This window comes from Phascolarctos cinereus, unplaced genomic scaffold (assembly GCF_003287225.1).
Source record: "Phascolarctos cinereus isolate Bilbo 61053 unplaced genomic scaffold, phaCin_HiC Scaffold_726;HRSCAF=1367, whole genome shotgun sequence".
Taxonomy (NCBI): Eukaryota; Metazoa; Chordata; class Mammalia; order Diprotodontia; family Phascolarctidae; genus Phascolarctos; species Phascolarctos cinereus.
The window spans coordinates 95,416,617-95,444,517 of NW_027556098.1; the positions used below are offsets into that span (position 1 = coordinate 95,416,617).

General features: G+C 35.7%; 1 long non-coding RNA gene across 2 annotated transcripts in view; it reads left to right on the plus strand.

The window, feature by feature from the left end:
* The window catches only part of LOC144454316 (uncharacterized), a 97,299-nt gene that overhangs the window by 23,462 nt on the left and 45,936 nt on the right, over nt 1-27,901 (plus strand). For both annotated transcript variants that reach the window (XR_013482698.1, XR_013482699.1), the window contains exon 2: nt 4,386-4,594. This is a non-coding gene — a long non-coding RNA (uncharacterized LOC144454316). The remainder of the gene's footprint in view (nt 1-4,385; nt 4,595-27,901) is intronic.

A 27,901-nucleotide genomic window follows, 5' to 3' on the forward strand; every position in this document is an offset into this window, starting at 1 on the left:
TATATATATACACACACATACACATATATGTATACATGTGTATATATGTATATGTACATATGGAGTATGTATGTATATTTATATACAGATACATATACATACACGCATGCATGCATACATACATACATACATATACACACACATGCACACACACTCGGTTGAGTATTGAAATCTATATTACCCAACTGGGAAATAGGAAGGGAAGGGAATAAGAGATAGGGGTGAGGGGAAAGATGATAAAAGGGAGGGTAGATTAAGGGAGGCAGTGGTCAGAAGCAAAATAGACTTTTGAAGAAGGACAGTTTAAAAGCAAAGAGAAAAAAGATAAACAAAAGAAAATAGGATGGAGGGAAATGTACACTTATAATCATAATGGTGATTGTGAGTGGGATGAACTCACCCAATAAAAGGAAGGAGATAGCAGAATGGATTAGAAACAAGAATCCAGCAATATGTTGTTTCAAGGGACACACTTGAAACAGAAAGACACAGAGTTAAAATAAAGGGCTTGAGTAGAATGCATTATGCTTTAGTGAATTGAAAAAAAGGCAAGTGTTGAAATCACAATCTCTGATAAAGCAAAAGCAAAAGCAAAAATAGACCTAATTAAAAGAGAAGGTCAAGGAAAGTACATTTTGCTAAAAGGTAACATCAACAATGAAGTAATATTAAAAAACTTTAAAGCAAATTCCTCTGACAAAAAACCTAATTCCTCAAATATATAGGGTACTAAGTCAAATTTATTTTAAAAAATAAGAGCCATTCCCCAGTCGATAAGTGGTCAAAGGATGGGAACAGAAAGCTTTAAGAAGAAATCAAAGCTATCTATAGGCCATATGAAAAAAATGCTCTAAATCTTTATTGATTAGAGAAATGCAGATTAAAACTACTCCAAGCTACCACCCCATCCCTAACATAAATGAAAAATGTTAGAGGGTTAATTTGTACACTAAAGAATTGTTGGTGGAGTAGTGAACTGGCACAATCATTCTGGAGAACAATTTGGAACTCTTTCCAAATGAGTATAAAACTGCATACCCTTTGACCCAATAATAATGCTACTAGGTCTATATCCCAAAGAGGTCAAAAGAAAAGGACTTATATATATACGAAAATATTTATAGTAGTTCTTTTTGTAGTGGCAAAGAATTAGACATTGTGGGGATTTTCATCAGTTGAGGAATGGCTGAACAAGTTGTAGTATATGAATGTGATGGAGTGCTATTGTTCTATAAGAAATGACAAGGGGCATGGTTTCAGAAAACTTGGAAAGATTTATATGAACTGATGTGAAGTGAAGTGAGAAGAACTGGGAGATCATTGTGCATGGTAGCAGCAATGTTGTAATTATGATGAACTGTGAAAAACCTGGCTACTCTGATCAATACAATGATCCAAGTCAATACCAAAGCTCTCATGACAAAAAATGCTATCCACCTCCAGAGAGAGAACTGATGACCTCTAGGTGAAAATTGAAGTATAATTATCTTACTTTCTTTACTTTGTTGCTCTTTTTGTGACAAGGCTAATATAGAAATATGTTTTGTATGATTTTACATTTATAATTAATATCATTTTGCTTGCCTTCTCAGTGGGTGGGGGAAGGTTGATAGGGAGGAAAAGAATTTGGAACTCCAAATTTAAAAAGAAAAGAATGTTAAAATAATAATAATATAATTTTAAAAAACAACTAGCTATAAACAAACTAACAAACAAACCTTCTGTTCCACATGAATATACAAAAGAATTCTATCAACTTTTTAACAACAATTAATAAATATACTCCATGAATTCTTCTCAAGGATAGAGAAGGCACTGTACCATAACTCGTGACATAAATCTAGTCAATACTTAAATGAGGGAAGAATAAAGTAAGGGAAAAGAACTATAGATAATATCATTAATAAATATTCAAAAAATTTTAATAAAATCCTGGCAAAAATACTATTGTAACACTTTTCCCAAAATCATTCATTTTTTTAAATGAATTTATACTAGGAATTAAAAGGTGGTTCAACATTAGGAGAACAATTAATACACTAAACCATGTTAACAAAAACATAGAGAACCATGGGATTATCTCAATAGATGTAGAAAAAGCCTACAACAAAGTAAAATGATAATTTATGTCAAAGGCCCTATGAATTATAGTCAGAGATCCTTTTTTAATGTTAAAAAGTACCTATCTTAAACCCAAAGCAAGTATTATATATGAAAGGGAAACACTGGCATCTTTCCCAATAAATAAAAGAATAAAACAAAGATATTCCTTTTCCCTGCCATTGGTTGACACATTTCTAGAAATGCTAGCAATAGCAATAAGACAAGAAAAACAAATTAAAGGCATAAACATGCGTAAAGCAGAGAACAAACTATCCTCATTTGTTTGTGATGCAATGGTTTATTTAGAAATTCCAAGGGAGTCAGAAATGAAACTGAGATAATTAATAACTACATTCAATGTGAAGGCTACAAAATTAATCCTCCAAGTCAATAGAATTTCTATATAATAATGAGAAAAATCTAGCAGCCAACAATAAAAAATGAATTTATAATCAAAATATATACAAAACACAAATAATATTCAGGATTCAATCTAGTAAAGCATACAAAATACTTATATAGATTCCATTACAAAGTACTGTTTAAAGAAATAAAGAATAACTGCAATACCTGGAGGAATATTCAGTGCTCATGGTTATGATTTGTCAATAGGATAAAAAATTTGAAAAATAATTTATTGGTTTAATGTTATATCAATCAAACTACCAAGATAAACAAAATAAAAACAAAATTCAGTTGAAGGAACAAAAGATGTATAATACCAAGAGAAATCATGAAAAAAAATGTTGCATTGAAGAAAGAGTAACACTTGTATTCATCAAACTATATTATAAAGGAACAAATTATTTGCTAATGGTTTTTAAATGGAAAAATAGAATAATGGAACAGACTAGTCAAATATGAATCAGTAATTACCATTCAAGTAAGAAGTTTTTGAAAAGCCCTCACAAATAAAATTACCAGGAAAGAATTCCCCATGTAATAAGAACTGCAAGGAAATAACTAGAAAGCGGTCTAGCAGGGATTAGGTTTAGATTATGTTAATATCTAACACAATACTCTACAATAAATTCAAAAGACCGGAAACATGAATACTAAACATCAAACCATAAGAAACAAAAGGGAATTATACTTTTTTTGTCACTATGAATGTGAGATGGATTCTTAACCAAACAAGGGGTAGAGGTAATTACAAAATATAAAAGAGACACTTGTGTTTACATTAAATTTAAAAACTTCTGTGTGAACAAAATTAATACATCTAGAATAAGGGAAGTGGTAAACTGGTAAAATAACTTATCATCAAATATCTCTGATAATGGTCTGATAGCCATTAACCATGGATATATAGAAGACTGAAAAACATTCTCTGATAGATATCTGGCAAATGATATGTATAAATAGCTCTCAAAGAAAAAAAAATTCCAACCATATAAAATATGTTTCATATCACAAATTATAAGATAAATTTGAACGTAAAACAACCCTGATGCTTCATCCCACACCCAGCTAAATGGCAAGATGAAAAAGGGAGGAATAGTTAACGTTGGAGGTGTTCTAGATCTCTCAGGCATTTTCTTGCTCTAAAATTCTCTAATTCTATAAAAATAAGAGTGATTTGTTGAGTGGAAATACCAGAAGAAAGGATCTGATAAGGCCAAGTAGACCACAAGTTGATTGTAAATTAAATACTAAAAATACATTTATTAATAGCTTACCATATGTCAAGCACTATGCTAAGTGCGAATATATATTTTCCAGGGAGTGGGAGTCTCCAGTGATGAGTGTGATGAGTCAGAGCAGTAGCGAGTGAAGTCACAGGGTAAACTGATTGAAATGTACCTTTCAGAAAATCAATTTCTTTTTCCAGCATGGGAAGAAGGGAAAGCAGGTAGCATAGTAGTAGAGTAATGAGGAAGTTCTGGAATAGGTTAGATATTTTAAAATTTCATCAATCAGAAGCCAGGGTGAAAGGAGGAGGGTGGAGGGTGAATCAAAGCAATATGGCAGAAAGATGGTGGGAAAGCCATCTTACTATGAGTCAATTATATACTATTCCTATGAGAAATCTCACCTATGATGTTGTAGAAAAAATTATGCTATGTAAGAGCCAGAAAATCACTCTACTATTTAAAATATTTAAAATTTTCTTAAGTGGGGCTCCACATTTGTATCTTCCAAATGAATAAATCAATTTCTATCTCCTAGACTTGCAGGTTGTGTTTCCACAAATTTTAAAAATCCATTCAAGCACTGAATTGTCATGTCTTCTCAGTGACAAAAATCTGTTTTGACACATTATTTCCTCTCTGAAATAATAGGTTGTATTGGTACTATGAAGAAATGGCCACGATATGGCAATATTTACAAAAAGGAAATACCTACATTGCCAACCAGCACAACAACTGTCTGAGCTCTGAACTCTCAGGATATTACCACCATGCCTCAGCTGTCTTTTCAACCTAGAAGGTCTCTCTGGGACTTCTTATCCTGGAACATGCATTTACCATGTGGTACCCTTCTCCCAAAGGTGAGTTCCTTCCAGGGGCTTATTTGGGGAATGCACCAAGAACAACCTTACTTTACTGCCATCCTGGCTTGGCTTCTGACTCTTTAGATTGGGCTACCAAGACCCTGTGTGAGTGCCTCCTCTCTTCCTCCCCTTCCCCTCTTTGCTTTTATGAGTTGTTATTCTCCCATTAGAATGTCCTCAAAGGCAGGGACTGTTTTTCTTGTCTTCCCAGGCTTAGTACCTTGTCTAGCACGTAGCAAACGTTTAATAAATGCTTGTTATTTGTTGTTCCTGGGAAAAACCAGTCAGACAATAGTGACCTAAACTTAGAGAGAAATCTACAGTAATGTATTTAAAATATTCTGTCCCATTATAAATGCTAATGAGATATTTAGAAGCTATTTCAGCTAAATTTAAAATGGGACTGTTTATTTTAGCATAAATGGCAGTCTTGATAAACAGAAGGCTTTTAACAGCTTGTCCTTGTGGCATTAATTCACAAGGGCTAAATGGATAGATAAATCCAAACAGTGTTATACAATGTTCCTCAGCTAGTCAGTATTCTGACTGAAAGTTTGTGAGAATGGCTGTTGTAACCTGCCCAAAATGAGAGACAAGAAATAATTTCATTTTCTAAAGAGACCCCTGTAGCAATGCAGTAGTTGCATGACCTTTCAAGAGGCAAAAATAAGACAACATGGGAGATATGGTCCCTTTCTGCTTCATTCTTGTTCCATAACAGATTATTAAGAGACAGAATGTTATAATCGGAATTCAATCTAAATTTTATTTATCAAACATTTATTAAGTAGTTACTAGCAAAGGAAGAAGAGGCATGCTTAAGTGGATAGAGTTGGCTTCAGAGCCAGAATGACCTGGGTTCATTCATGTACTAGCTCTGACACAAGCTGACTGCGAGATCCTAAGCAAGTCACTTAACCCTGAGGCAAATCTCTAATGCTGAATTCAAGATTTGGATTGGTAGAGAAAGTTTCTTCACCTGGGAGCTCTCTATATAGGTGAAATCACAAGTCATGACAGGAAGAAAAGGCATTTGGGATGCAAAGGTCAAAATAATGCAATTAACAGGCATTTATTAAGCACCTAGTATGTACCACATAATATGGCTACAAGTACAAAGAACAAAACAATCTCTATCAGCAATGAGCTTACTTTCTAAGGGCAACCCTAACCCTCAAGAAGCTTCTACTTTGGGGAAATAAATATAACACCAACACTGGACTGGGAGTCAGAAGAACTGGGTGCTAATAAAGATTCTACTTTTAGTGATATGATATGGAAAATAATCTATTCACCTTCCTGGGGTCCTCATCTGTCAAGCAGTAGATGGAAATGAAGACCCGTGGGGGGGGCCCAAGTCCATTTCAGAGGATATGTGAGATAAAAAATATTTTATAATAACACTAAAATGTTTCTTACCTATTAAAATGATCCCCCTTTTTCCAACTATTTATCTGTGTGAGGCAAGATTTTCTTCAGTTACTTTAAGAAAAGCAACATATGGCAAAAGATTAAATACAGAAGCAGATAGGTGGATCCAGCTGTCTTCTATTAAACCAGACTAAAAAGATTTCCAAAAAAATTATATATAAAAGAATGCCACTCTTTTCATTAATTTTTTATTTCAGAAAATATAGTAATGTTCAAAAATATAGTATTCGTGTTACCATGTAATGGATTTATTATTGTTGTCTTTAATTAGCAAATATTTTAAAATTTTATCCATTTTAATTTCTAATAATGTAAATATCAATAGACATAACCCACATGATCCAAAACTCTTTGGGGTTCTCAATGATTTGTAAGAGTGAAAAGGGATTGCAACACCAAAAAGTTTGAGCTACATTGTACTGCACTGATTTTCATCCACAAGATTCTGGCTTCACTGATTCTTAATAGTAAATAAGTTGACTTTGTTTATTAATTTCCTTCTCTTCATTCTCTTTATGGTTTCCTGCTGTGCACAATAGTACTTTCCTTCACACTAATCAATTGAAAATGCTCTTTACCCAAACTATGCTTTTCATCATCTGGATTGTCTTCAATTTATTGATTAACATACTGAGAAATTTTCTTTTAACTATAGCCATGTTTAAGTATAACATGAATCAATGTAAATAGTGCTTGAGGGAAAATTACATCAAAGATATGATATGTTTTCAGCCTCCAGTAATGATCAAACCAGACTGTGAGCCCCCTCAGAGCCAGGACTGGGTTTTATCAAACCTAGGATCACAGGCTTTAGAGCTGGAAGGAATCTTAGAGATCAGCTAATCCAGTCCCCTCATATAACTGATGAAAACAGTAATTCTTTGTGTCCTTTCATAGTGCTTTATAGCAAGCCTTGCTCCAAGGATGTGCTCAATAAATATATGGCAGTTGATAAATAGAAGGCAGGGTAGCTCACTGCCTGAGAGGATTTGAAACAAATATTTTGAGGTACAAGTAGGATGCTAACCTTGCTACAAACCCACCTAAGTCTTTTCGCTTCTTACTTCCTTCCACTCACCCCTTTGCATGACGAGGTCCAGGAAGGTGAAGTCATTTTCAAAATCTAGCTTCTACCCAACTCTCTTGAGGTTTGCTGGTAGAAACCCTAAAGTAGGTGTGGGGGCAAAGGATTCCTCTAGCGGGTTAACTGGTAATTCAAAGGAATTTCTAATACCTGGGTCAAATAGCTGTCAGAGGCAATATACTGTTATTCAGTCCCAGACATAAGCCCTTAAAAGAAAAGATTTAATTGAAGCCTGAGGACACTCAGTTTGGCTTTTGTTCAAGGCCTTTAGCTTGATGTTAGAATTCACTAATTCATTAGAAAAAGTAAAACCTTTGGAAAATCCATAAAATAAAAGTACATACAATGTCTTTTAATATAACATTAAGATGATGATTTCTATGGTTTTTATGGTTTTTAAAAATCAACAAAAACTCCATGAAAATAGGGACCATGTCTTATGTTTGGATCTCCCTTACCCAGTCAACAAGCTTTTATTTGAAGCCTTTACTATATGCCAAGCACTATGCCCTCAACACCTACTTAAATGCTCTGAATTTAGGTGATACAATCCAATTAAATTCAATATGAGTGTATGAAGTGCCTAGTATGTGGGAAGAGAAGGGAATAAGCATCTACATAGCACTCCTTATGTACCAGCCACTGTGCTAAGTGCTTTACAAATATTATCTCAGGTGACTGTGTGCTGTCATTAACCCCGTTTTACAGCTGAGGAAACGGATGCAAACAGGTTTACTAACTTTCTCAGGGTCACATTTACAATAGGACGATTAAGCAGGGCTCCTTGAAGGAGGTGGCCCCTAAGCTGAACCCTGAAGGGAACTCAGGAAAACCAGGCACCCAAGGAGAGGAGGACAGCCTTCCAGTGGCAGGGATGGAAGCGCCTTCTCACCTGAGAGAAACAACCAGAAGGCTAGATTGCTGTAATGTAAAATGTGTGGAAGGAAGTCACGCGCAGTCTGTAAAGATGGGAGAGTTTAAAAACGCCAGGCTGTGAAGTCAGAGGGAGTCATGGAGGCCTCTGGAAGAGAAGGGTGATGTGATCAGGCCTCTGCTTTAAGGATATCAGTTTGGCAGCTGTGTGAAGGATGCATTGGAGAGGGGAATTAAGGGCATGACAATTGCTCAATTTTTATTTTATTTCATTAATTTATTTTGATTTATCAACAATCACTTCCATATGCTTTTGAGTTTTAAATTTTTCTCCTCCTTCCTCCCCACCACCCTCCCCAAGACGGCACACAATCTGGTATAGGCTTTACATTTATATTCCTATTAAACATATTTTCACATTAGAGAAGTTATAAGTAAAAATCAAAACCAATAGGAGGAACCATCAGAAAGAGGAAACAAAACACAACAGAAGAAAAAAAAAAGATAGCAATTCACCTTCCATTGTTCTTTCTTTGGATGTGGACAGCATTTTCCATCACTAGGCCTCTGGAGATGTCTTAGATCCTCGTAATGCTGAGAAGGGTTCAGTTTAACATTCTTAGTCATTGCATAACATGGCTTATTTGTACAAAGTCCTCTTGGTTCTGCTCACTTCACTCAGCATCAGACCATATAAGTCTTTCCAGGTTTTTCTGAAGTCAGCTGTTCATCATTCCTTATAGCACAATAGTATTCCATTACATTCATATACCACAGCTTGCTCGGCCATTCCCCAATTGATGGGCATCCTCTCAATTTGCAATTCTTTGCCACCACAAAAAGAGCTGCTATGAATATTTTCGTACATGTAGGTCCTTTTCCCACTTGTATGATCTCTTTAGCATATAGCCCTAGAAGTGCTATTGCTGGATCAAAGGGTATGCACATTTTTATAGGCCTTCACGCATAGTTCCACATTGTTCTCTAAAATAGTTGGATCATTTCACAACTCCACCAACAATGCATCAGTGTTCCAATTTTCCCACATCTTCTCCAACTTTTATCATTTTCCTGTTTTGTCATGTTGGCCAATCTGATAGGTGTAATGTGGTACCTCAGAATTGTTTTGATTTGCAGTTCTCTAATCAAGAACAATTTAGAGTATTTTTTCATATGACTATAGATGGCTTTAATTTCTTCATCTGAGAACTGTCTGTTCATATCCTTTGACCATTTATCAATTGGGGAATGGCTTGTGTTCTTATAAATTTGTCTTAATTCTCTATATATTTTAGAAATGAGGCCCTTATCAGAGAGACTGGTTGTAAAAATTCTTTCCCAATTTTCTACCTTCCTTCTAATCTTAGTTGCATTGGCTTTGTTTGTGCAAAAACTTTTCAATTTAATGTAATCAAAGTTATCCATTTTGCTTTTCATAATGTTCTCTGTCTCCTGTTTTTTCATGAATTTGTCTGTTCTCCATAGATCTGATAGGTAAACTATTCTTTGTTCTCCCAATTTACTTACAATATCAGCCTTTATATCTAAGTCATGAACCCATTTTGACTTTATTTTGGTATATGGTATGAGACTTGGGTCTATGCCTAGTTTCTGCCATATTCTTTTCCAGTTTTCCCAGCACTTTTTTTCAAAGAGTGGGTTCTTATCTCAGAAATTGGGGTCTTTGGGTTTATCAAATAATAGATTACTATAGTCATTGACTACTGTGTCTTGCATATTTAACCTATTCCACTGATCTACCACTCTATTTCTTAGCCAGCACCATGCAGTTTTGACGATTGCTGCTTTATTTTATACAATTTAAGATCTGGAATCACTAGGCCACCTTCCCCTGCATTTCTTTTCCTTAGTTCCTTTGATATTCTGGACCTTTTGTTCTTCCAAATGAATCTTCTTATTATTTTTTCTAACTCCATAAAATAATTTTTTGTTAGTTTGACTGGTATGGCACTGAATAAGTAAATTAGCTTAGGTAGGATTGTCATTTTTATTGTATTAGCTCAGCCTACCCATGAGCAGCTAATGTTTTTCCAATTATTTAGATCTGATTTTATTTGTGTGAAAAGTGTTTTGTAATTGTGTTCATAGAGTTCCTGGGTTTGTTTCAGTAGGTAGACTCCTAAATATTTTATTATGTCTACAGTAAGTTTAAATGGAATTTCTCTTTCTATCTCTTGCTGTTGGGCTTTGTTGGTAATATATAGAAATGCTGATGATTTATGTGGGTTTATTTTATAGCCTGCAACTTTGCTAAACTTGTTTATTATTTCAAATAGTTTTTTACTTGATTCTCTAGGATCCTCTAAGTATATCATCATGTCATCTGCAAAGAGTGATAGCTTTGTTTCTTCTTTATCTATTCCAATGACTTCAATTTCTTTTTCTTCTCTTATTGCTAAAGCTAACGTTTCCAGGACAATATTGAATAACAGTGGTGATAATGGACATCCTTGTTTCACCCCAATCTTATTGGAAATGCTTCTAGCCTGTCCCCATTACATATAATGTTGCTGAAGATTTTAGATATATGCTATTTATTATTTTAAGGAAGACTCCATTTATACCTATGCTTTCTAGTGTTTTAATAGGAATGGGTGTTGTATTTTATCAAAAGCTTTTTCTGTATGTAGTGAGGTGATCATGTGGTTTCTGTTGGTTTTGTTGTTGATATGTTCAATGATGCTGATAATTTTCCTAATATTGAACCAACTCTGCATTCCTGGTATAAGTCCTACCTGGTCATAGTGTATTATTCTTGTGATAAGTTGCTGTGATCTATTTGCTAGTATTTTGTTTAAAATTTTTATGCCTATATTCATTAGAGAAATTGGTCTATAATTTTCTTTCTCTGGGGTTATTTTTGTAAATATGTATCCATTTCACTAAGATTGTCAAATTTGTTGGCATATAGTTGGGTAAAATAATTTCTAATTATTGTTTGAATTTCCTCTTCCTTGGTGGTAGCTTCACCCTTTTCATTCTTGATACTAGTAATATGGTTTTCTTATTTCTTTTTTTTTAATTAAATTAACCAAAGGTTTATCTATTTTATTGGTTTTTTTTCATAAAAAACAGCTCTTAGTTTTATTTATTAGTTCAATAGTTTTCTTAATTTCGATTTTATTAATTTTTCCTTTGGTTTTCAATATTCCTAATTTAGTGTTTAGTTAAAGATTTTTAATTTGTTATTTTTCTAGTTCTTTTAGTTGTATTCCCAATTCATTGATGTCCTCTTTTTCTATTTTATTTTTGTAAGCATTTAGAGGCATAAAACTTCCCCTAAGAACTGATTTAGCTGCATCCCTTAAGTTTTGGTATGTTGTCTCATTATTGTCATTCTCTTGAATGAAATTATTGATTGTTTCTATGATTTGTTGTTTGACCAATCATTTTTTAGGATTAGATTATTTAGTTTCCAATTATTTTTTAGTCTATCTTTCCATGGCCCTTTATTACATATAATTTTTATTGCATCATGATCTGAAAAGGATGCATTTAATATTTCTGCCTTTCTGCATTGGATTGTGAGGTTTTTATGCCTAGTACATGGTCAATTTTTGTGTATGTGCCATGTACTGCTGAGAAAAAAGTATATTCCTTTCTATCCCCATTCAGTTTTCTCCAGAGGTCTATCATACCTAACTTTTCTAATGTTCTATTCACCTCCTTAACTTCTTTCTTGTTTATTTTGTGGTTAGATTTATCTAGTACAGAAGGGGGAGGTTGAGGTCCCCCACTAGTATAGTTTTGCTGTCTATTTCTTCCTGTAACTCCCTGAACTTCTCCTCTAAGAATTTGGATGCTATACCATTTGGTGCATATATGTTTAGTAATGATATTACTTCATTGTCTATGGTGCCTTTTAGCAGGATGTAGTTTCCTTCCTTATCTCTTTTGATTAGATCTATTTTTGCTTTTGCTTTGTCTGAGATCAGGATTGCTACCCTGCTTTTTTACTTCAGCTGAAGCATAATATATTCTGCTCCAGCCTTTTGCCTTTACCCTGTATGTGTCACTCTTTTTCAAATGTGTTTCCTGTAAACAACATATTGTAGGATTGTGGTTTTTAATCCATTCTGCATCCATTTCTGTTTTATGGGAGAGTTCATCTCATTCACATTCACAGTTATGACTACTATCTGTGTCTTTTTCTCCATCCTTCTTTCCCCCTGTTTATGCTTTTCTTTCTCCTTTTTCCTTTCCCCCTCACTAGTGTTTTGCTTTTGACCACCTCCTTTAGTCCCTCCTCCCTTTATTATCCCTTTCCCTTTTCTTCCCCTTTACCTTACTGCTTCTTCCCTCCTTCTTCCCCCTCCCTTTTCTTTCCCCTTTCCCTCCTACTTCTTATAGGGCAAGTTAGATTTCTATACCTAACTGATTATGTTATTCCCTTCTTGAGCCAAATCTGATGAGAGTAAGGTTCAAACAATGCTCCCCCCCTCCCTTCTTTCCCTCTGCTGTAATAGGATTTTGTCTTTTCCTGTAATGTAATTTACCCTTGTCTGCCTCCTCCTTTCTCAGTACATTTTCTAAGATCAGATTATCCACTTATTTGGATCCATTTAACCCACTTGATTAGATTTTTTTTTATCATTACATCAAAGTCAACTAATACCCACCCTCTTCATGTATATGCCTTTAACATGGTGTAATAACAATACAGTTCTCAAGAGTTGCAAGTGTCATCTTCCCTTGTAGGGGTAAACAGCCCCCTTATAACAACATATTGTATCTTTCTGTCCCATTTACCTTTTTATGTCTTCTTGAGTCTGTACTTGAAGATCAAATTTTTTGAGCTCTGGTCTTTTTATCAGGAAGTTTGGAAGTCCCTATTTCATTGAATATCCATCTCCTCCCTTGAAAAATGATGCTCATTTTTGCTGGGTAGTTGATCCTTGGCTGCATTCCAAGCTCCTTTGCCTTATGGAATATCATGTTCCACCCTGGGTCTTTTAATGTAGAAGCTGCAAGGTCCTGTGTAATCCTGACTGTGGTTCCATGATATTTAAATTGTTTCTTTCTGGCTGCTTGCAGCACCTTCTCTTTCATCTGGTAATTTTGGAATTTTGCTATTATATTCCTTGGTTGTCAATTTGGGATCTCTTTCAGGTGGTGAGGTGATTCTTTCTATGGTTATTTTCCTTCTGGTTCTAGGACTTCAGGGCAGTTTTCCTTTATGATTTCCTGAAAGATACTGTCCAGGCTCTTTTTTTCATCATGATTTTCAGGTAGTCCAATAATTTTTAAATTGTCTCTCCTGAATCATTTTCCAGGTCTTTGTTTTACCATGAGGTATTTTACGTTTTCATCTATTTTTTCATTTTTTTGTTTCTGTTTGACTGATTCTTGCTCTCTCATAGAGACATTAGTTTCCATTTGTCCAATTCTAGTTTTTAACAGATTGTTTTCTTCTGTTAGTTTTTGTACTTCCTTCTTCAATTGGCCAATTGTGTTTTTTAGGGACTTGTTTTCTTCAGTGTATTTTTTTTCCAATTGGCCAATTGTATTTTTGAAGGACTCTTCTACCTCTCTCATTTGACTATTAAAATCCTTCTTGAGCTCTTCTAAGAAGGCTTTTTGGGCTTCAGACCAGTTCATATTCCCTTTTGTTGTTGGATGTGGGTTTGTTGACAATGTTGTCCTCTTCAGAATTTCTGTCTTGTTCTTCGCTCTTCTCATAATATGAATCTATGGTATGTTTCTTTTTACTCATGGTGTTTCTTTATTCCCTGGCATTTAAAGAGATTGAGCTGTCCTGATGGGAAACAGAGGGCACTGATCCAATCTTCTTGTGTTGGGAGACTAGGTCTTGGTCACTAGCTTTGTGTGCTGGGGCCTCTTATGTTGGCAATTGGAGGCTGTAGAGTTCTGGCAGCTTACCTTGGGTTGGGCTGGAATCAGTAAGGCTGGAACTTTCAGGCAATTCTAGGTTGTCTGCTTTTATTTTCCTTTAGCTTTCTTCAGCTCCTTTCAGGTGGGTGCTGCAGGGTATTTATCTGCCTGGGGCCTCTTGCAGTGTTGTCTCCCTTGTTTCTGCTAATGCACTGGGAGATTCCTTTGTGGTAGAGTGCCGCAGCTGGTGGTTTTCTAAGCTGGTTTCCAGTGGTTCCCCTGCCCTCACTGAGGCACTCAGAAGTCCAGGTGTTGGTGTTTGCCTGCCCTACCATCTGAGCTTCAGGTTGGTTGACAGTTGAAGGCTGTAGGGTTCTGACAGCTTACCTGTTGTTAGGTTGGAATCAGCAAAGCTGGGACTTTAGGAAGACTTTAAGTTGCTTTCTTCAGCTCCTTTCAGATGAATCATGCTAGGGTGCTTGTCTGCCTGGGGCCTTGTATAGTGCTGATTCCCTTATTTTTGCTGAGGCACTGGGAGACCAGTTTGCTGTGCTGCTGCACTGCTGCTTCCCATCTTTCTTCTAGTTTAGTTGTTCCAAGGTTTTTTTCTGGGGTGACATTTTCTGGGTTTTCAGATGTTGATAGGGGATAGTGAGAGCAATTACCTTTTTCCTACACCATCTTGGCCCCCAGAAGTAGAAGTAATTGCTAAATTTTTGGTGTGACCCTTTACACCTTAGAAATCAAAATCAGGGCTCGATTTATTATTTTGTTCATTGTCTAGACTCAAGAAGGTGATGGAGAAAAGGCAAAAATGAAATATGGATTAAACTTAAGAGTGTGCCATTAAACTTAAAAGTGTGTGCATACATTTCCCCCCTACCCTCCAGCCAGGAAACATTCACGCTCAAAAAAATTGGTCTCTATGCCAGGGAACAACCCAAGCTCACCAAAAGCACTGCTCAATTTCTGCAATGCAATCCAACTGTGTCTTTTCCTTCTATTTCATCCTGTTATTTAATTCTTTAATTCTGGGACTAATATGTTGTCCATCTGCAATGTCTCTCCTGGATATTTATGCTTGTGTACTATAATAATTCATCTAAATGCATGGCATAGTCTAGGTAATAGGCATTTTTAATACATTTCATTTTTCCTCTGGGAATTGCTAGGGCAATCCTTTTTGAGTTATCATGGATCTCACTAAAAAGGCCCTAACTTTCTACTTGTGTTTATTTTCTTGGACAGAGTTTAGTACTCATACAAGAAACAAAGAGCAAACACTTCAGAATTTTTGATGCCTTGAAATTTCACATAAATTTGTGTTTTTCAGTGAAGCCAAATACTGTAAATAAAGCAAATAAATTCTGGATCTCATAAAAAAGGGTGACTAATAGCTCTGCCAGGCATTACTTAAGCTTTCCACATTTTATAACTTCATTGCATGACAAATTGCCATGATGTGGTGATACATGATGGCAGATGTAATGGAAAATTAAGACCTTATGGCTATGAAACAGGGAGGATTCTGAACACAGTATAGGAAACCAAGAGAGCCCTGCAATTTTCAGGACAGGTGGTAATCTGATTCCCTGCTCAAGTCTGCTGCATGCCTCAATCCTGACCTCAAACTCCCATGATGTCCCTGCCCTGGGCATCACTGAAACAGAGACTGTCAATCACACTGAATGCTGTTAGGTTGTATTGTGGCTTTGCGTGTCAGACAGATGGTCATAAGGGGATGGCATGAGAGAAAATATGAACTGTAAATAGGATTGTTAACCCAAAGCCCAAGAGGTGAGAGGTCAAATTTGCTATGAAGTTGAACTTTTTAGAAGTTCCTTACCTCAAAGAAGAAATTGATCTGAAAAGGATAGGGATGGAAATAAGAGTGGAATATCCTTTAGATAACAGAATAGTAAATGAATGACAAATTATAAACATTAGTCTTATTTTAATAATTGTGTTATTATTCAAAGGCATTCAAACTATTTTCAATTCAATAATTATTTCTAAGTACTTATTATGGGTAGGAAACTGTGATAGACATTGAAGGAAAAAAAAGGATGAATAAGACATGGGTCTTGCCTTCAGGGGGCTTACATCTTAGAAAGAGGGGTGAGGAACCTTCGGCCTTGAGGCCACATATGGCCCTCTAGGTCCTCAACTGGATTCAGTCAAAGAACTGCACTTGAGGACCTAGAGGACCACATGTGTCCTCGAGGCTGCAGGTTCTCTACCCCTGTCCTAGGGTCTGGAATAAGAAAAATGCATATGTAACTATAGTACAAAAATGAAAAAGTCAAATGTTATAAGAAGAGTACAAAAACGGCACAATTGAGGCAGCCAGGAAGGCACAATGTCCAGAGCATTGAGTCTAGAGTCAGGAAGACCTGAGTTCAAATCTAGCCCCAAGTATTTACTGGCTGTGTGACCCTGGGTAAGTCACTTAACTTTTGGTTCTCCTCAATTTCCTCAACTATAAAATGGAGATCATAATAGCACCTAATTCACAGGACTATTGTGAGGACTAAATAAGATAACATTTGTAAAAAAAAAAGTGTTTGGCAACATTCCTCACACATAGTAGGTACTTATTAAATCCTTGCTCCCTTCCCTGATTGGGTTCTGAGGAGAAATTGTGTGAAGTTTTATTTTGTTTTGTTTTGTTTTGAGAGGGAGGTAAAGATTAGAGAAAGCTTTGGAGTGGAATGGGTTTTTGAGATGGGTTTCAAAGGAGTGGAATTTTAATATGTATTCTAGATGCATGAAGCTGTGAGGAAAGGCAGTGATAATCAGCCCAAAAAGGAGAACAGAAGCAAGTTGATATTGTGGAGCCAGAATTTAAAGGGCTCAACTGTGGGGAAAGGAGAGAGTAGAGCCAAAATTAGCGGAAGATTTTGAACTGAGTTGATTGGAAAATGGTAGTGCTATTGACAGAAATAACCAAAGGAAATCTACTCTGGATTGTCTGAGGTCAATAGAGAGAAGAGAGGATGCTTTAGATGAGTTCAGTTTTTGGCATTCTGAGTCTGATCTACCTTGTATAGTCATCCTACAGGCCACCGGAAATATAGCAAAATAGGTTTGAGGACTCTTTTCCTGCAGATAATAGGTGAGCTTTCTCAGAACCCCATTCTGATATTTCATTGTAGTGTGGAGATAACCCTAGATTCTTGGGGACTATGGCAGTGGAGAGTAAGCTCTGTAGATTTCTGCCACTCTGGAAAGGCATTAAGCACAGCCACAACAAAAATCAAAATTGGTTTTCTGAAAACCAATCTAACTACAGTAAATACAAAAAGACTTTTCACCAGTAGACTTGCCACTCATGAAGTTTTGTCTATGTCAACCTAAAAAACAAACAAAATGGCCATTAACATTGCACAGCCCCTTTCTGGTTTTGCAGCAACAGCAGCAGAATGGTAGGGGAAAGGGCAGAGGACCATACCTGCATCATATAAAGTATTTGGAAGGATCTTTTATTATGCTATTTTTTGCAAAAAGAAAGTATATAACATCAGAATTAGTTGTTCTTTGAATATTTTATAGAATTCACTTATGAATCCATCTGGCCCTAGAGATTTTTCTTTGGAAGTTAATTTATGGCTTCTTTAATTTTTTTCCTCTGAAATTGACTTGTTTGACTTCTCTAGGTCTTGTTTTGATCCTATAGGTATTTTTAAATTTTTGTAATATAAATGAATATTCATTTGTTTAATTAAAATTATTGGTTCTATAGGCATATCATTGGGCAAAATAGTTTCTAATATTTTATTTCTTCATTTTCTTCATTTGTTTTGAATTCTTTTTTATTTTTGATATGACAATTTGTTTTTCTTAATCAAATTAGCTTATTGCTTATCCATTGTATTGTTTAAAATACCTCCTAGTTAATTAATTCAATGGGTTTCTTTTTTGTTTGCTTGTAATTCAATTAATATTTTCTTTAACTTCCAGGATTTCTCTTTTGGTGTTTAATTGTTATTTTATCTAATAATTTTCTAATTATTTTTCTAATAATTTTAGTTGCATTCTCAATTCACTGATTTGTTCCTTTTTTGGTATTGTTAGTAAAAGTGTTGAGATACAGATTTTTTTCCCAAAGGATTGCTTTGGTTTCATTCTAAAAATTCTGTCAAAGAAACTTACAGTTTTTAAGCTATCTGTAAGATTTAATATAAACAGTAGGTTGAAATGTAAGGTCTTTATCCAATGATCAATAAGTAGACATTCTACTACTAGTGGAGCTAAATCATAGAAATCTAGAAAAAGAAAGAAGTTGGAGCTACACAAAGAACTCACATGTACTCTTTGGAAAGTCAAAAAGGGGTATTAGTAATCTTGGCTTTTCTCATATGTTCTAAAGAAATATTGTAGTACTTATGAGAAATTTGAATGAAAATAACTGCAACTTACATACCAATTTCAGTTGCTAAGTATGAGTTAATTGAGAACTTCTAGAAAAAATTTCTAAATTAAATCAATATATACACTTATATCTGGTGACTTCAATGCAAATTTGGGAAATTGTGAAGATGAATATATACACATATATATGTATGTATGTATACATACATATATGAAACCATGGTTCTAGAAGGAAAAAGAATTAGAGGGAAATGATCAAAGAATTAGAGGAAAATGATTTAGAGATTTATGTAACAATTCATTTTCTTCTCATTCTTTTTAACCCCCTAGAAACCAGTGTGTGTGTGTGTGTGTGTGTGTGTGTGTGTGTGTGTGTGTGGTAGGCAGCTAGGTGGCTCAATGGATAGAGTAAAGAAGACTTAAATTCAAATCCAGGCTCAGATACTCACTTAACCTCTGTTTACCTTAATCTGCTGGAGAAGGAAATGTCAAACTATTTCAATATCTTTCAAGGAACAGTTAAAACTGAATATGGAGCAACTGATTGATTTAAGATTGGGAAAGGCATATGATAAGACTATATATTGTCATCTTATCTAACTTATATGCAGAGTACATCATATGAAATGCCAGGTTGGATGTTTCAAAAGCTGGAATTAAGGTTGCCAGGAGAAATGTCAACAATCTCAGATGTGGAGACAATACCACTCTAATGGGAGAAAGTGAAGCAATATTAAGAAGCCTCTTGATGAGGGTGATAGAGGGGAATGTAAAAGCTGGCTTGAAGCTTAACATGAAAAAAAAAATTAAGATCATGGCAACTGATCCCATCACTTCCTGGCAAATAGAGGGAAAATAAATGGAAGCAGTGTCAGATTTTTTAATTCTTAAACTCAAAGATCACTACAGATGGTGACTGAACTCATGAAATTAAAAGATGCTTGCTCCTTGGAAGGAAAGCTATGCCAAATCTGGATAGCATACTAAAAGGCAGAGATATCATCTTGCCAACAAAGATGTATACAGTGAAAGCTATGTTACTGGGTTTTTTCCCCCATATGGATGTATGGCTGTGAGAGTTGGACTATAAGGAAAGCTGAGTGCCACAGAATTAACATTTTTGAATTGTGGTGTTGGAGAATTCTTTTGAGGGGTCAAATTGGTCAATACTTAAATTAATTCAGGCTATTCACTAGAAGGTCAAATACTGAAGCTGAGGCTTAAATATTTTGGCCACATGATGAGAAGATAGGATTTATTGGAATATACCCTAATGTTGGGAAAAATTGAAGGCAAAAGGAAAAGGGGATGGCAGAGGATGACATGGATAGATAGTGTCATGGGGGCAATGAACATGAGCTTGAACAGACTTCAGGAGGTAATGAGAATAGAAAGGCTTGGCACGCTGTACTCCATGGGGTCTTGAAGAGTTGGGCATGACTGAATGACTGAACAAGTGTGTTTATGTGTGTGTATGTATGCATGCTTGTATGTATATATACATACACACACATATATATTTCTATCTATATAATGCAGAACTATACATATATAATTATAATTTATATTATAAGGGTCATGTCATGCCCTTGTCTCATATTGACTGTTTAGACTAGGTCCTCTTCCTCACAGGAAAGAGGGGATACATGTAAATAGAAACAGCTACAATAATTGGTGAATCTATAATTATAGCCCCTGACACCAAAGGAATTCTACCAGCCACTGTTTCTATCTTACTATGACCTACTTCGACTTATGTATTCAAAGGCACCTGGGGAATACTCAGCCTAGGTCATCGAGTAAGAGGCAGAGTTTTCTGAATCCAAGCACAGAACTCGTTTTGATTCTATTCAGACCTTGACATACTAGTACCATATATCAATCTTTTCTCAAATATACTGTTTGGTTCCTAAATACCATTGGTTCATTGTGTTATACTGCTTACAAAAGGAAAATGAACATTTTGTTAGTGTATTTTTATGGGAGGTGAATATTTTATTTGTCTGGGCAATTCCTAGTCTTAAACTGCACTCCAGTGATGCAATCAGCAACTGCTTTCACTCATCTATCATCAAGAAGCATTTATTAAGCACCTACTACATAATAGACATTGTGCTAGTCACTAGAGATACAAAGACAAAAATGAAATAGATGCTTTTCTTCCTCAAGTAGCTTACATTCTATTGGAAGAGATAGCATGTACATCTACGGATATACACAAAATAGATGCAAAGTGATGGGGAGGGGCACTAGAAACAGGAGAGATCAGAAAAAAAAGTTTCCTGTCAAGGTAATGTTTGAGCTGTTTTAAAGGAAACTAGGAATTCTAAGAGGCAGAAGTAAGGGGAGAGTGTGTTTCAAGATAGCCAATGAAAAGGCACAGAGATTGGAAACTGAGTTCTGTATGTGAGGAGCAGTAAGAAGAATAGATTGGCTAGACCATAAAACATGTATACGGAGTATCATTAAGAAGATTGGAAAGACATCTTGGGACTAGCTTGTGAAGTACTTTAAATCCCAAATGCAATAGTTTGTATTTGATCCTAGAAGCAATAGGGAGTCACTGACATTTATTTATTAGGCAGTGACATGGTCAGGCCTGCTCTTAAGAAAAATTACTTTGGCAGCTATGTGAAGAATAGTTTACAATAGGGTGAGAATGGAGGCAAGAAGATCATTTAGAAGGCTATTAAAATAGTTCAGGTAAGAAGTGATGAGGACCTAAGCTATACAATCTTAAAGACTTGCTTGGGGCACAAAGAGCTTAAGTGACTTGCCCATTGTCATATAGCTGCATGACTAGGAGGTATCATAGACAAGGCTTGAACTCTGATCTTCCCAATTCCAAGACTGGTTATCTAGCCACCATGCCATGCTGTCTCTCTGTACAGTGAATTATAAGATGTAATTATTTACCTGGGTCGACCTCTTTACTGACCTGTCATCTTCTATCAGTAGAGTTGATCTTTCTCTTCTATTCTAATTTCTATCACCAAATCTGTATTCTTTAATGTTGTTAGCTAAGCCCTTCTGTCACCCCCACCTTTATTTCTAGATCATCTCTATTAAACCAGAATGAAATGAAATTAGATTCTGTATTGCTTTCATCTTCAATATTACTGATGCTACTCAAATGATGAGTTTTCAGTCAGATGCCCATGGCAAGTAATAGAATTAGAAAGACCAACTCAATTAAAAGTCTTTTTAGTTCGAAATCAAGTTCATGGTTTATTCCCAGCAAGATATACTTCCATTCTATGATCTTTAATGTTGATATATCAAGCAAGATGGAGATGATTCTCTTGTTGTTTACATTTCAATTTCAGTCATAACTGATTAACCTTAAAGGGTCTGAACAAATGTTACACAAATGAATGCAACTTCAAAATCAGAGAGGAAAACTATTTCATGCCAAGTGAGGTACATTAATTTGGTTGTTTGTTTGTTTTTTTCCCCGTTTCTTTTTTTAAAGTGGAGGTGCTGAACCAATCAGTATGAGCAAGCAGAAGAAACACAGGGACAAAATCTATAGTTATGATGAGGCATCCAAAGGGGTAAATAAAGCTTTGCTCTCTTCCTACAATCTTTCATGTTCTATAATTCCTCCTAGCTCTGGAAATTTCCTCTTCAGTGAGTGCTTTGATCTTTAAAGTTTGACCAAAAAAAAATGACTTGGGAATAAGGTTTTCTCTTCAAAGCAGGGGAAAGCACAGTACAAACTTTCTTCAAACAGTGTCAACTTGGTTCATTCCTGATGCTGCAAATATATTTATATATTTGAAAGGAGAGGGGAGGAAAGGATGTTGACATAATATGCAGATCTTAGCTAATCAGGGAGCCAGCCAAAAATTATTCTCCTTCTAATTATTTGTGTAATGGAGAAATCGTCACTTTCCTCTACCCATTTACTTACTTTGATGCTTCAATGGATCTGTGATTTCATAAATATAAGTATGACCATCACAGCTATCTACACATTGTTATCCTGTGCAATCCTTGTCCACGTCCTCCCATAAATTCCCCATATAAGATCTACTGGATCCAATGAGGGTCCTCCTCTAGGTCTTTTAACATTTCTTCACTGTGAATTGATTTCTTAGGTAGCTAGGTAGCACAGTGACAGCAGCTAGGTGGCAAAGTAGATAGAGTGCTGGGCCTGAAGTCTGGAAGACCTGAATTCAAATATGGTTTCAAACACCTACTAGCTGTGTAATCCTGAGCAGGCCATTTAACCTTTGTCTGCCTCAGTTTCCTCAGCTGTAAAATAGGGTTAATAATAGCATCTACTTCCCAAGAATGTTGTAAGGATTGAATGACATAATACTTGTAAAATGCTTAACACATTCCCTGGCACATAGTAGACACTTAACAAATGCTTGTTTCCTTCCTCCTTTTATCTTCTTTTCTTGCCATACTGGTAAACTTCTATTCAGACAGTATGTTTCCTCAATGATGTATTGTATACTACTTTTTCTGCTCAAGGTATTGTTGGTCTTAGACAAGAGCCTACTTCCACCCACTCTGCCTATCTTCACTTCCTTCTGGATCATCTGTGATTTTGATCATTCTGGCATTGTGGAGCTCCACTGGAAAAAGAGTGATATTAAGCTTTCATAGGAAAGCTTGAAATTTGCACAATTTTCCAAAAGGAATCCAACTCACCCTCTACCTACTATTCGATGCCCAGCCCACCTTATTGTCCATTTGAGGTATATGGTTAAGGCATGTGTGCTGATGGACTATCTCAATCAATTGCCTAACCAAATATATGTCATAACCTGCCCAGTAGATTGATCTATTTGATTTTATCCTGTGAGAATTGCAAGGCCAACCTATTTTGAGCGACTGTGGATCTCACTGAGCAAGCGCTTCAGTATGCAGGGCAGGGAGTGCTTGATACAACCAACAGAAGGTCATCAACACAAAAGAACATCTGGAGAACCTCATCATCTCTAAGGAATTTCCTGCCATTTAGACTCACAAGCTATTAGTTAGATGATTTGAGAGGAGAGGGGAAGCAGGGGATGGGTCTGGTTTCATTGAAGAGAACTAGTGACAAAACTCATTCTGTGATGCAAATCAGTAACTGTCAATTATCAATAAGTCAATAAAAAAATTTATGAAGAACCTACTAGGCATTAGGCACAGTTCTAAGTACTAGGGAAACAAAATAAGGCAAAAAACAGTCCCTGCCCTCAAGGAGCTCACATTCTAGTGAACCAACAACCATTTATTAAATACCAACAAGTCCCTGCCAGATACCATGCTAGGCACTAGGGATATAAAGACAAAAGTAAGTCCCTGTCCTCTAAGATGTTACATTCTACTATTACATCTATAGATATCTACAAAAGGAACAGAACATAGATTCAACCCCCTCATATCTCTTTAGAAAAAGACAAGTGGTTTCTATTTCACTTGGTTTTCAGCCATCACAGCAACTGTTAGGAGTCTGTCACTTGAAGCTACCAGCAGGTAAACAGGTAGCTATCTAGCTACACACACACACACACACACACACACACACACACACGATTATATATGTATATATGCATGTATGTATATGTGTCACTTTCTCCTTTCCCCCCTCCAACATAGAAAATATTAAAAAGATATCCACCTTCATTGAAAACCAGCCACTTACGGATGCAGAATATTTTTTCCTACTATACACTGTTGAGAACAGAATGTAATAATTCTTTTCTTTTTTTCTATCATTCTAAGGAAATTATGCTACAGTCATAAAATATTAGTACTGGAAGGGGTTTTTTTCACAGCCATCTATCCTAATCCTTCATTTTGCATATTAGGCTACAAAGAAAGTAGTCAGAAATTTTCTGAAACCTACTTTTCAAATATATTCTAGCCCTTTAGGAAGAAAAATTTGCACCAATATAGAGTAACAAGTACTCACAACAATAAAAATGGGTCCTCAGGCCAATTTAATTTCCCAAATTGAGTACATTTTTATTGTCTTGTGATCAGATACATGACCTGCTCTAGAGGCAGAACAAAGATCACTGGATGGTAGCTATAGAGAGAGGAATGCTAGCTAAACATAAGGAAACACATCCCTAATTGAAACTGTCCCAAAGTAGAATGAACTCCCTTAGTGATACTGAACTTCCATCCCTGAAGAAAGTAAAGTGATTTTGAGTGATCAATTGTTACTGATGTTGGAGTTGGCATTCATACTTTGGGTTAGATAAGGTGACCTCACAGAATTTCAGAATTATTGGAAAAGACCTCAGCGGCCATGCATGCCCAAGGGTCATCCAGCTTTATCTGAAGACTTCAAATGAAGGAAATCCATCTTGCTGGATTCTATTCTATTTATCTATTCTACCTTGGTTGGCTCTAAACATTAAGCAAACTTTTTACTACATCAAACTGAAATTTGTCTCTCTGAAATTTCTAGCGATGGCCCCTACTTCTGTTCCTCTAGGGCCAACCAGAACAAGCCTAATTGTTCTCCTACATGGCAGCCCTTCACATACTTGAACATAACTTTTACATTTCCCTGAGTCCTCTCTTCTCAAGGCTAAACATACTCAATTCTTTAAAGTGATCTTTGAATATCATGGACATATAGCCATTCCCCATTTTGATTGTTCTTCCTCTAACACTCTCCAGCCAATGAGTATTTTTTTTAATGTGGCTATTTTTATTCTCTGAAATGCAGTACCCAGAAGTAAGCACAAATACCCTATATGTAGCCTGACTACCCTGACCAGGGCACAGTGTAGCATGGTCTCTGAAGTCTTTGCCAACTGTAAAAGTCTATTATTCATCATAACCATCAGTCACCTTAGATATAGGTGATATAAATAGATATACCTTTATTACCACATTTCGCTAATTATACATTGCAATTACAATATTAGGAACAACTTATTTCTTACTGCAGGCACAGCTTAATCATATACTTAATCTTGACTTTTGGTTTTGGAGTTGTTGAGTGGAACTTTATCTGAAACTGAGCTAAATATTTTCATATTGAGAGACTTTATTTTAAAAGTCCCAGGCCATGGCTCTTGAAGCCATGGTATTTCCAGGATTCCCCACCTCAACACTCAGAGCTCAATTTAATTAGAGGAAATACATCTTAGATGCTATTTAGGATATCTAGCTTTCCAAATGTGTGTGTGTTGATTTGTACATTCTTTTTATTAAGGCACAGATGTCCTGTTAGCTGCTGGAATCTGTGAGCTATGTAAAGTAACCTGAACTGCATGCTGATGTTGTTATTATTTCTGTTTTATTAACATGAGGTTAGGGAGAATCCTTTTAATATTGTTGTTCTAAAGCACACCACCTCATATTCTCTTATATCCTATAAGAGAAAGGCAGAAACCCAAACTTTTATATTTTAAAATTTAAATATGCTGTAAACATATGAACTACAGTAAAATAATTACACTAACACCATGCATATCTGAAAACATGTAATTGAATGCCTCCCTGACTACAGGGTCTGCTACAGTGGGAACAGACAAAGAGTCTAATTTATTCTGACTAATCAGGATTGATGTTAATTAAAGAAGAGTTCAAGATAATGACTTCTCATTACAATGTGATAGATGGAAATAGATTGTTCTACTTCCAGGTAAAATAAGCAATTACATAACCTCTTTTTAAAGGGAATTTGCCAAACTACTTAGCACTACAATTGGTGAAATCCTACTATTTACATGCCCTTTCTTTTCTTTCAGAATTCATCTCAAAATTGGTTTTCAAAGTCTGGTTATCCTGCTGGGTTTGTCATATATCAAAGACTAGGGAATGATGACATTTTGGAACAGGTGGTCATTAGAATACTTTAAAAAAACTAGCATTATTCTATAGCATGCTTCAATAAAAGGAATGATAAAATTCAAGGGAAATGGGACATTTTAAAACAAGCCAAAGAGATTATTGAAGAAGACCGTTTCAATTACCTTTGGCATATTTTTAAGCAGCTACTTTGCATTTTGGATACCAATATTCTTTCTCATTATAAATTCCATGGGTCATCTTGGATCTTCATTCAAGGCCAACTTACCCAGGCAACAATACAGTAGTAATAAGAATAGCAAGATATGCAATAATAACAGCAATAATAATGTTAGAAAAATCACCCAAAACAGACATAGGCATCTATTGTGAAGGGTGAGATATAAATTTGTGGACTAAGCTAGTCACATCCAGCACAACAGAGGAGGAGCTGTCTTCTACCAGGCTTCAAAGGTACAGAATTAGTAAATACAGCCTGGAATCAACCAACTTCAATTGCCTTTTTAGAGCGTTGGTTTTGACTATATTTCTACAAGAGATCGAATTATTCAGTCCCATTTCCAACCTCTCTGTCTTTGCACAGGCTGATGACCATGTCTTTTTTTTTAATTGTATTAATTTATTTTGATTTATCAACAATCACTTCCACATGCTTTTGAGTTGAAAATTTTTCTACCCCTTCTTCCCCCCAACCCTCCCCAAGACGGAGAACAATCTGATATAGGCTTTACATTTATATACCCATTAAACATATTTTCACATTAGTGAAGTTGTAAGTAAAAATTAAAACCAATAGGAAAGATGAAACCATCAGAAAGATGAAACAAAACTCAACAGAAGGTAAAATTAAGTGATAGCAATTCAACTTCCATAGTTCTTTCTTTGGATGTGGACAGCATTTTCCATCCCGAGGCCTCTGGAGATGGCTTAGATCCTTGTAATGCTGAGAAGGGTTCAGTTTAACAATATTAGTCATCCCATAATGTGGCTGTTATTGTGTACAATGTTCTCTTGGTTCTGTTTACTTCACTCAGCATCAGACCATGTAAGTCTTTCCAGGTTTTTCTGAAGCAGCTTGTTCATCATTTCTTATAGCACAACAGTATTCCATTACATTCATATACCACAACTTCCTCAGCCATTCCCCAATTGGTGGTGATGCCCATGTCTTGAGAGTACTGCTTCCTCATCTTTTCCTAGTAGAGGCACTATTTTCCTTAAAGGTTCACCTCCTATGTAATGCCTTTCTTGGGTCCCCAAGTTGTCAGTGACCACTCTCACTCTGAAATTATTTAGTATTTACTTTGTAAACATTTGATTTGATATATGTTATAAAATGTAAGATCAGTAGAATGGAAACTCCTTAAAGGGAGTGACTTTGTCTTTGCATACCCAGACCTAGCACATAGTATTGCTCATGTTGCTACTGCTTCTGCTGCTATTGTTGTTGTTGTTGTTGTTGTTGTTGAGGTGTTTCAGTCTTGTCTAACTTTTTGTGACCCCACTTGGGGTTTTCTTGGCAAAGACACTGGAGTGGTTTGCCATTTTCTTCTCCAGCTCATTTTACTGATGAAGAAATTTAGTCAGAGTTAAGTGATCACCCAGGGTCATACAGTTAGTAAATGTTTGAGCCAGATTTGAACTCAGGAAGGTGAGTATTCTTGACTTCAAGCAGGGTGCTCTATCCATTGTACCAACTAGCTGTCATGCTATTATGCTCATAATAAGTAGCATGATGAATGCTTATCAAATGAATGAATAAATTCTGCTTGGAATTGTTATTAGAGCATGCACCTAATTCCATTGAGACAGAATGCAAAGGAGTAGAACTGATATACAATTTAGGAATAGCTACTTGGAATCTGATCAAGAATTCAAGATTTTTATTGCAGCCTATCATGCTATTAGAGCCCTGTTGC